This window comes from Dipteris shenzhenensis, chromosome 2, assembly GCF_047967505.1.
Source record: "Dipteris shenzhenensis isolate YYH24624 ecotype China chromosome 2, Dip_SZ_1.0, whole genome shotgun sequence".
Taxonomy (NCBI): Eukaryota; Viridiplantae; Streptophyta; class Polypodiopsida; order Gleicheniales; family Dipteridaceae; genus Dipteris; species Dipteris shenzhenensis.
Genome location: NC_141597.1, coordinates 20,007,452 through 20,017,512, shown reverse-complemented (window position 1 = coordinate 20,017,512; position 10,061 = coordinate 20,007,452).

Sequence of the window (10,061 nt, the reverse complement as noted above, 5' to 3'; positions counted from 1 at the left end):
GGTGAAAAGCCTTGGGATGTCGCTTGAAGCCTTGGAGACGACCCTTCACATGCATTGGATGATTCGATATATGCATGGCACTTACAACTCTCCAATCAACAATCTGTGGTTTTGGTTTACAGCGAGCTATGCAATTTTCTACACATTATATGGCCTTTTGTTATAATCCTCCAGCAAATTGAATGCTTGTCAAGATTACTTATCTTTAAAAATCAAGTCTGTAGAATAAATAATATGACAAGTGGTTTTTCGTTCAAATTTTAATATCAAAGTGGACAAACCTAAAGAGCTATGCAAAAGGTTTCTTCTTCCTTTAAAAGAGAAAAGGAGTCCAACATGAAAGTATTGATTCCATATATGGGTATAAGGTTCGCACAAATTCTATGTTTTAGCAAGTCACTTCTTGAGATCTCTTAATCTAGTTTCCAAATGTAATCATTCAAGGAAACACCTTTAGAAATTTGAATAATAGAGACAAGGCATCCATGGTATGGCCCTTGAAGGGTCCCCTTTAGGAGCATGGGCCATATAGACATGCCAAAATGGGTAGTAGAGATGCGACTACCACTGCATCGACCACTTACATTGTTCTAGTAGAGTGTATCCCGCATGTTGGAAGAAGCTTTCCTCACTTTTGGCTATAGTTCTTTGTAAGAGAAGAACCAGGTGATGAGATAAGTGTTAGTGCCAAATCTTGAGATGGCTCCCATGTTCAAGGTAGGCAATTCATGAAGGGATCAAGAGGCTTGCAACACTCCCTCAAATTGGAGTTGTTTGAAGCTATTATCGGATGTAAATGCTGAAAAGAAGAGGAGAAAAAGAGATGTAGATCCCTTTCCCTGACAAAGACAAAATTCCACCTCCCGTCAAGGTCGTCGGTTGGTTGAGATGCAATTTCTACCGTTAGATTGAGCCCCCTTAAAACCGAATGTGTCCCTCCACAAATCGATGATGACTTTTTTGGAATCTTCCACGTGTCATACTCATCATCTCCCTTGATAACCGAGAAGGGCCACGTGTCGACCTTTCCCGATCAAAATTTGGTGTCTGAAGAAGTTTTGAGGGGCTTTCCATGTGTCGAGCATGGTCTGATTCGAATATGGTTAGAGGTGACTGAGTGAGGAGGCCTTGAAGGGTTTCGTGTAGAAGAGACATAGAGATCCCATGGCATTTTCAAATGAGATGGTCAAGAGGGAGGATGCTTTGAGGATAGCCATGATGCAAGAAATAGTAGAGATTGCAATGTATACGACTCATAAAGGAGAATTGAAAGTAATAGGCCTAAATTCCTTGATTCATTGTACAAAATGTTTTGGTTGTGTAAGTGTATTGACCTCATAATTTGGGAGGTTGTGGGGTCTAAATAGAATTGTGTAAATCCAATTAGGGGAGGATTTACTAGTGGTTGTGTTCATTGCTTCTAGTGATGGGACTTGCTGTAAGTATAGTAGCAAAAGCTATTTCTCCCAAGGAGTATTGTTGTCCTAGCAATGTGAGGACATAAGAGAGTGTTATGTTTTTCTAAGCTATGTGTAGGACTAAAGAGGAAAAATGTTTTTGTACTGCTCATAGAGCAAAATGAACTAAGGGCATAATGAGATTGAGGTATGAACAAAGTACTAGAACTATCTCCTTTTAGGGAGTTAGGAACAAAGACGATCATATCACTCAAGTGGTTAGGTCCTAGAATTGTAGGTATAGCTCCACTTTTTTAAGCAAATCAATAACATGAGTCTTTTGAAATACAATGTGATATTCTTTTGAAGAACAAAGATAACAAATTCAATGTAGATATGTCAAAAAACTTAAAAAGAAGATCTTTTATTATGTAAAGTAGAGAAACCTCACACTTGCTCTTGGTTGCATCACCAATGTGATGGGTAGTATATGACAGTGTTGCTCATGTTTGTATAAGATACAAAATGTCTTTAGAGGAAATATAGCCTGATATGGAATGTAACTTTGGTAGCATAGTCACCACTACATGGGAGTGGTGATGCTTGTGTTTGACTAGAGCGATGGCAAAGAAGACTCAACAGCTCCACATCAGGGGCCTTTTTATGGATTTGTTGTGTGTATGAATTAGTGGATTTTTATTTTGTAACAGTTGATTGAGATAAATGAAACCATATATTTCTATGAATTTATGGATGATTAATGTAACAATATCTAGTCTACACGGGGACATGGGAGTCTTGCTATTGTAAGAAGTGTTTATAGGTAGTTCCAACTACAATAATACATAGTCCACATGGGGGACATAGTATCCTTAAAATTGCTACTATAAGTAAGTCTTTATAAGTTCTATAACATCTCCTTGTGGGGAGGGAGGACATAAAAATTGACATAGTCTTTTTCACATGAAAGCTAAAGCACATTCTAGTGCACCTTCATCTTTTGGTATCCCTCCTTTGTTTTTGTTCCTACTAATTATCAATGGATGAAGCTGTAGACATGAAATATTCATAGAACTAGCTAATTGGGCCATGGATGTGTGTAGTTGCTTTGTCATGTGCTAAGAAAAGGCCCTATGCAAAGGTCTAAAATAAGGAGGTGACGTGTGTTGTCATGTCTTGTAGGTTTTTTAAGATCATTCTCTTTATATGTGCCTTAATCTCTGAGTTCAATTCTAATTTGTGTACTTTTACAATTTAGCCTTCCAATTCTCCTTGTATTGATATTGAGCTTGGGGAAGAGATAGGAGAATTGGATTTGGAGAGGTAAGTGGGAGTTGCATTAGGGCATTGGCAATGCCATGGTGGACATCAATAGCTCTTATCCTTGGTTGTATTAGCTCATTAGGAGGGTTCAATGCATTGAAGTTGTGGGGGTGTGGAAATATGCTTACCACATTATCCTCCATTGAGATGGTGTGTTTTCCAAGACACATGCAGTCGATCATGGGTTAGCACATCATACTGACATGACTAGTACATTGGGGGAGCTATTAGTTTTGTTGAATATCAGAATAAATCAACCTACTCGTTAGATGGGAACACAAACGTAAATACTGGACAAAGACTATGCCAAAAAGCAACAATTAAGACAATAACAGGTACTCAGAACCATTTGAACAGAGTTGATTGTGATTATACATGCAAGAAGGTACCACTAGGATACATCAAATGGAACAAGAGTAGTAATGGAAAAATTATGCAGATCACCACATCAGAATCATAGTTATAGCAATCAAGAACTCTTCATGCTTGCTTCTACAAAGGGAATTCGTCAATCTACACGGTGCACTTGCTGAATCATGGACATCATACCATGCATGACATCATGTTCATTTGGTCCAAATGTCATTGGATTCAAGATTCCAACATTGAATTCATTTGCATCATTCAATACAAAATCAAGTCCAAACAACCAACAAACTCAACCACATAGTTGCAATCGAAATCACGTCATCACATACCTCGGATAGAAGATGTTACTTCCTCATACATGCACTAGCATTGTTGTCAAACTTTTTTGCAAGTTCTGCACCCAAAAAAAAAAAAAGATAAAGCAAAAGTAAGTGCGAAATATCAATGAAGAAAGAAGTATCAAACGGAAAGCGAAAAAATCTGAATGTAATCAACAACATTTCTTGAAGTTGCTACTTTCGGTGTCCATGAAATTAGTGGGCACTTCAATAAATGTTATACGTGAATGAAGTAAGGACTACTAGCAACAACCGACACCATCCCCTATCTTATATAGATAGAAACATCCGACGCACTGGTCACTTTTACGTCTTCAATGAAACCATTAATACCTTGACATATAGAGATTTGTTGCCAAACTTCAAGCCCTAAATGCACCTGTGAAGGTTGAAGCAATGTTGTTATGAAGCATGGTAGATGATTCCAAGATTGGGAGCATAGCTTGAAGCTCTCTATGGAGACAAAACTCTCCTTTGAAGCCCCAATCACAGAACCCACTCTTGTCCCCCTATGGTAATGTGCTTACATGTGTATGTTTTTATGTGTATACATGTGTGTTGCTCTTGGCCCATTGCCCCTAGGGTTTGTGTGTGTGTGTGCGTCCGTGCGTGCACATGTGTGTGTGTGTAAGTGTGTGTGTGTGTGTGTACGTGTGTGCATGCATGTGTGTGCATGCACGCGTGTGTGTGTGCGTGCATGCGCATGTGTGCGTGTGCATGTGCGTGTGTGTGCATGCGTGCACATGTGTGTGTGTGTGTTACGCGCACGTGTGCATGTGCATGTGCATGTGTTACGCACACGTGTGCATGTGCGTGTGCAATTTTAATCTCTTCTTCACGTGGGTGGACTCTATGGGAAGACAGGAATCATAGTCTTTGGTGATCCCACCTTCTACAAGTCTATGACAATCATTTTATGATTATCTATGTGTTTGTCAATTAGATTCTCATGCTTACTTGTCTTATAATGCCATTTTTTGATGTATTAGCATGTCCCATCTTTTGCAACTGCTCATTGTAACATAAAGTAGCATGAAGTTCACTAAAAGGGGGGAAAATGTTTGCGTGTGTGTGTGTGTGTGTGTGTGTGTGCAAAATATTAGCAAATAGAACATCAATTCGAAGAAGGAAAAGAAGTGTATGTCATGGAGCCCCTCCTCCTTGAGGTATCCTGCCAACTCTCTCCTCCCTACAGTAGTGTAAGTGTGCCCCTCCTCTTCCATGGGAATCTCTTCTCTCTCATGTTACGGGAGTGTCTATGTGTATCTTTCCTATCTCCTATATAGTAGCCCCACGGCCTGCCCCCCTTCGTGTGTGTTTTTTGTGTATGGAGCCCCCTCTCTTCTATACATGCTTCTCTCCCTCCTAGACCCCCCCACCTAAGAAAGACCTATTTCCCCTCAGGTAATGCATGCATGTGCATGTGCCCCCTAGTGAGTGCCCCCCTCTCTTGTTGTGGGTGTGTGTGTGTGTGTCTTCCCTCTCTTCTATATACCCGCCAACCCCCCCTTTTAGTGTGTATGTGTGGGTGAGTTCCTCTCTCTTCCTACCCATGTGCTTCCCTCCCTCCTAGATCCCCCACAAAAATTGTGTGTGTGTGTGTGTGTGTGTGTGTGTGTATGTGTGTGTGTGTGTGTGTGTGTGTGTGTGTGAAAAGCTGAATACAAGAAACATCCAAATCTTCCTCATGTAAGGCATCATATAAAGACTGCCGCAATGAGGCTCGGAAGAACTCATATGGCTGCTGAAGTGGAGAATTCAGATATGCTTGATTGCGCTGTAACCAGAGGGTCCATAAGGCCCAGTATCTGATCCAGTGAAAGAAAAGAGAATATTGTCACAAAGAAGCTGATAGTTTGCCATATATCCAGAAAAACATGTAGAACCTGTGAGCTGGGAATCTGAGAGATAAGAAATAGGAGATTCTGTCTAGAAGGTCTCTGGAATATGAACAAAACCACAGTAAATGCGGAATACTCTCAAGTGTAAGATGACATCTTGGACAAAGAGGCGAAGCTATCCTTCTTTGAGCCAATTTCACCCCTACTGGAAGAATACCAACAATACATCGCCATAGAAAGAGTCGTTGCTTCAAAGGCATTTTCAACTTCCATATCAATTGCAATCTTCCTTTCCACTAGGCTAATGACTTGTTCAAATGCCATAGAGAATTAGCATGATGGGCAATCCAGGGAGGAGGTAATATCAATCGATAAGCCTGTATAGAAGTCAATAAATTCAAAGGCCTAGAGGATATGCTTATATTTGAAGACCAAAGGTGCCAATCTTGAAGCCTGTCTCTGACATTCAATGTCGAAATCGGAACCAGAGGGAGTAATAGATCAGCAATAGCTTTCCAAATAGGTCTATGATGCATCCCCAGATTGTATTGTCGACATGCTACTGGAAAAGTGAGAATATTTCCTTGCATATCTACCACGTCATCAATGAACCGGATACCCATTTTCATAAGATTGTAAGCTCTGATGGGTTGTTGACCTCATGGATTTACTGCATTGTTGACATCTCCTTCAGCAGCAGGATCATCCTTAATGTTCCATCCACCAATGCTTGCTGGGGGACATAAGCCCCCAAGTCCATGCCCCCTTACCCCAAAGAGCCAGGAAACTGATAGTGGTATTGATTCAGTCGAGATTCAACCCTCGAAAGGGCGAAGGGCCTCAAAGAAGAAGGTTGTTGTAGGGGATGAAGTGGTGGAGGTTTAAGGAAATGGTGGAAAAGCAGTAAAGAAACCTAGAGTCTCAAAAAAGAAGGTGTCAAAAGTGGATTTGGATGATGATGGTGCAGACACGGGCGGTAAAGGCTCTGGATTTTGGAAGGACTATTGGGTGGACCAGCTCATACATATAAGGGGTGGTATGCATGAGGAATTCAACAATCCTCAAAAACAAGGCATTGACCTCTGGAGCAAGGTTGCAACCCAGCTGGCTTCCACATATCATGACTTCGATAAGGATAGTGAGAGCTATACAAAGAAGTGGGTGCGGGTCTATCAACAGTACAAGCAAGACAAGGCACACAATTCCATTTCAGGAAATGATAGGAAACATACTTACAAGTGGTATGACGTGGTTGACGGGTAGATGCATGATAGGGCTCACATTGTGTGTGGCAGCCATGCTTCATCTATTATGGATAGTTCGGCTCTTGATGGTGGCAAGACACAACCCAATGGAGATGTTGAAAAAGACCTAGCGGCATCTGCTACTCGTCCATCCTCCACTACACGAGGGGGGACAACTCGTACATCAAAAAATAACCGAAGCTTGGATGAGTGCTTGGGACAAATGGTAGACACTGGTTCTACTCTTTTAGACCACTTGAAAGACTCCTCCACCTGACAAGAAGCCTTGGAGGCTAGGAGACTGGACATTTTTAAGGCCATGCACTCTAGCATGGCTGCATTTTTGGACATTGTAAAACGTGGATAGGAGTCTTTGATTTCATAAAATGCTGAATCCTTTCATGTCTTCGATGGCTCATTGACTCTTGTCTTACAAGCAAGGATTTTTGCTTGCTCCTTTATGTTCAGATGTCATTTTTGTTTCTTCAATTGAATGTTCAAACAATGCTCAATCATTTCATGTATTTGATGGCTCATTAATGTTGTAATCTTGTGTCTTGCAAGCAAAGTGATATTTGATGGTTCTTTTATAGGCTCAGAATTAATAATATGGTGATGATAGGATGGGCTAAAAGTTTGACAGGCTGAAAGTTAATAGCATGAAAGTTGAATGGGATGAAAGTTTATTGGCAGTGCAGGGGTATCATGCTTGGAGGGAATTGAAGCAGTGGAAGAAGAGGCCATGAGTGGCAGAAAGCAATCTATGGACTGGGGTAGTATGAAATGGCGAGAAAAGAAGAGTCTACTAGTGCTATAGCACTAGGAGGGAGGAGATTGGGGAGCGATCTGATGGAGTAACCGTTTGTACCAACCGTTTGTCACTCTTCCAAGGAAAGTGCAACGCAACTTGCAGGTGATAGAAAGTGCAACGCAGGAAAGAGGTGGGAGCCACAAAAATGGGGTCTTCCGCCTTCAGTCTGAACAGAGACCCTGGTGGCCACCCCGTACTTCCAGATGTCCGAGTGGAAAGGTAAGCTGAAGGGGTCAAATGTCCGCCTATAGGTCTGAACCGGGCCTTACCTTCCTCCATCGACCCCCTCAGATGCCGTCTGGGCATCGTCCAATACTGGGTTGTCTTTCGCATCGATGCCAAATTTCACCTCGTCGACCCCATCCTTGCTTGCTGCACACCCTGCCCAACCCACCACCTAAAACCCACAATCCCCTTCTCAAGTCCCTCCATCTCATGGCAGTGAATGGAGGGGAAGTGGTGGCCGCTTTCAGCGGTTTGCAATCCTCCACCTTCTGGTTAGATGTGGTAAGGAGGCATTGGTACGTGCGTCCCGAAGTAGCATGGCGCACCTGTTGTGCTTCTGCCATTGTCGGTGGATATGCCTACATGGCCAGCGACCTCACGGCCTACAACTTTCCTTTCCTAGGCGTTGATCAGTTTGATCTACAAACCGGGTAGACGAATCGACTGTCGGACATGCACGAGTGCCACCAATGTGCTACATTCATTATTCAACTGCATCTATTTCCTCTTCGAAGGTCCACTACATTTTCTCCCTCTGATTCTCTCACTCACATCCATAGCTCACTTTGTGTATTGAGTGCATCATCTTGCAGTTACAGTTAGTATTGAGCAGGAGAGAGAGTGAGGATAGTCTACCAGCTACAATATCATCTACACTCTACACTCCACCTGGGAGTGTGGAACTCCAAGCTCTAGAGCGACTATCGAGAGGCGTGCTTGATTTTTGCAAGGCTTGGTCCATAGGAGTTTTCTACATCTTCACTCCGTGAGGGATTCGCTGGTTGTACAGTCCCCTCACTTAGCTGTTAGCCCCAGTACTTGTCAACGAATCCTTCTGTGTCTTAAGCGAATATGGTGACCCTAATCGTCAAACCCTTTCTTCGAGAGAGATATGGAACTCAGAGAGCGCATCGTGGGTGATGGTGCCCAACATGTGGCCTCCAGAGATGGGAAGCTCTTGCCCGCCCATGGTTACCAATGTGAAAGACAAACTCTACGACTAGAAAGAGGGCACAGACCAGCTTTTCTCCTATGATGAGGAGCACAATCTCTGGACACCATTGGGAAGCATCCCATCAGTTATCCTCGCTCCTCATCTCTGGACACCATGGGAAACCATCCCTGTCCTGAAGCCCTCCTGGGAGTAGGGGATGAACTCTGGGCAGTTTGTGTCATCCAGGAGGGTGTCTCCATCTTTACCACTGCTCTATCAGCCTCTGATGTGGAGGGAGCTCCCTTACCAAATTTCACATTCTAAGCCACATATATCCCCTCATGCTGTGGCCATCATCAGTGTGTGAGATTCATCATGGTAGGCAATCTTCTGTGCTTGCTCTAGGCTTTGTCACATGTACTTGCATCTAGATCTTTTTGTTGGCAGCACCTTGGTGGATGTATGCCAAATGTGGCTCGCTTGCAGAAGCACAAGAAGCATTGGACAAGCTGAGGTGTCATGGAATGCACTTATGACAGGATATACCAAGCATGGGCTTGATGAGGATGTGCTGGACTGTCTTGAACAGATGCAAATGGAGGGTCTCTCTCCAAATGCCGACACACTTGTTTGCAGCTTGAGCATGTGGCAGCATAGGAGCCATAGACAAGGGCCGAGGAATGCATGCCATGATTGCTAGAAAGGGGCTGGAAAGATACCTTTTTGTTGGCAACACATGCATGTCGCTTGCTTGCAGATGCTTGGGGAGCGTTTAACAATTGGCAAGTTTGAGACGAGGTCTCATGGAATGCAATAGTGGTAGAATATGTTGAGTAGGGCTTGGTGAGGAAGCGCTAATGGATGCAACAGGAGGGTCTCTCCAAATGCTGTCACTCTTGTTAGAGCTTGTGGCAGCATAGCCGCCATAGACAGGGGCCGAGAAATACACACCGAGATTGCCAGAAAGAGTCTACAAATAAATCGTCTAATTGGGAATACCTTAGTTGATGCGCGCTCTAAATCTTGCTTACAGAAGCACGAGAAGTGTTTGACAACTTGCTAGCTAGAGTTGGCCAGGAGACGTTGAATTTTCCTTAACGAATGCAACTTGAGGTCTCTCTTGAGATGCTGTCACATTTGTTTGCTCTTGAAAGCTTGTGGCGGCATAGGTTCCATGGACAAGGGCCAAGAAACACATGCCATGGAAAAGAGATCTTTTTATTGGCAGCTCCTTAAATATGGCTTGCTTGCAGAAGCATGGAAAGCATTTTATAAGCTGACAATTCCAGACGAGGTCTCATGGAATGCACTAATGTCAGGATATGTCGAGCATGGACTTGATGAGGATGTGCTAGACTGTCTTGAACTCTCCCCAGATGCTTCACATTTGTTTGCAGCTTGAAAGCTTGTGCCTGCAAAGGAGCCATAGGCAAGGGTCGAGAAATACATGTCCAAATTGCCAGAAAAGGGCTGGAAATAAATTTTTTTGTTGGCAGCACCTTGGTGGACATGCATGCTCAATTCCCAATTCAACAAATGTGCTTTCCTGCATTTATTTTGAAGCGGTAGAAAGCTTTCA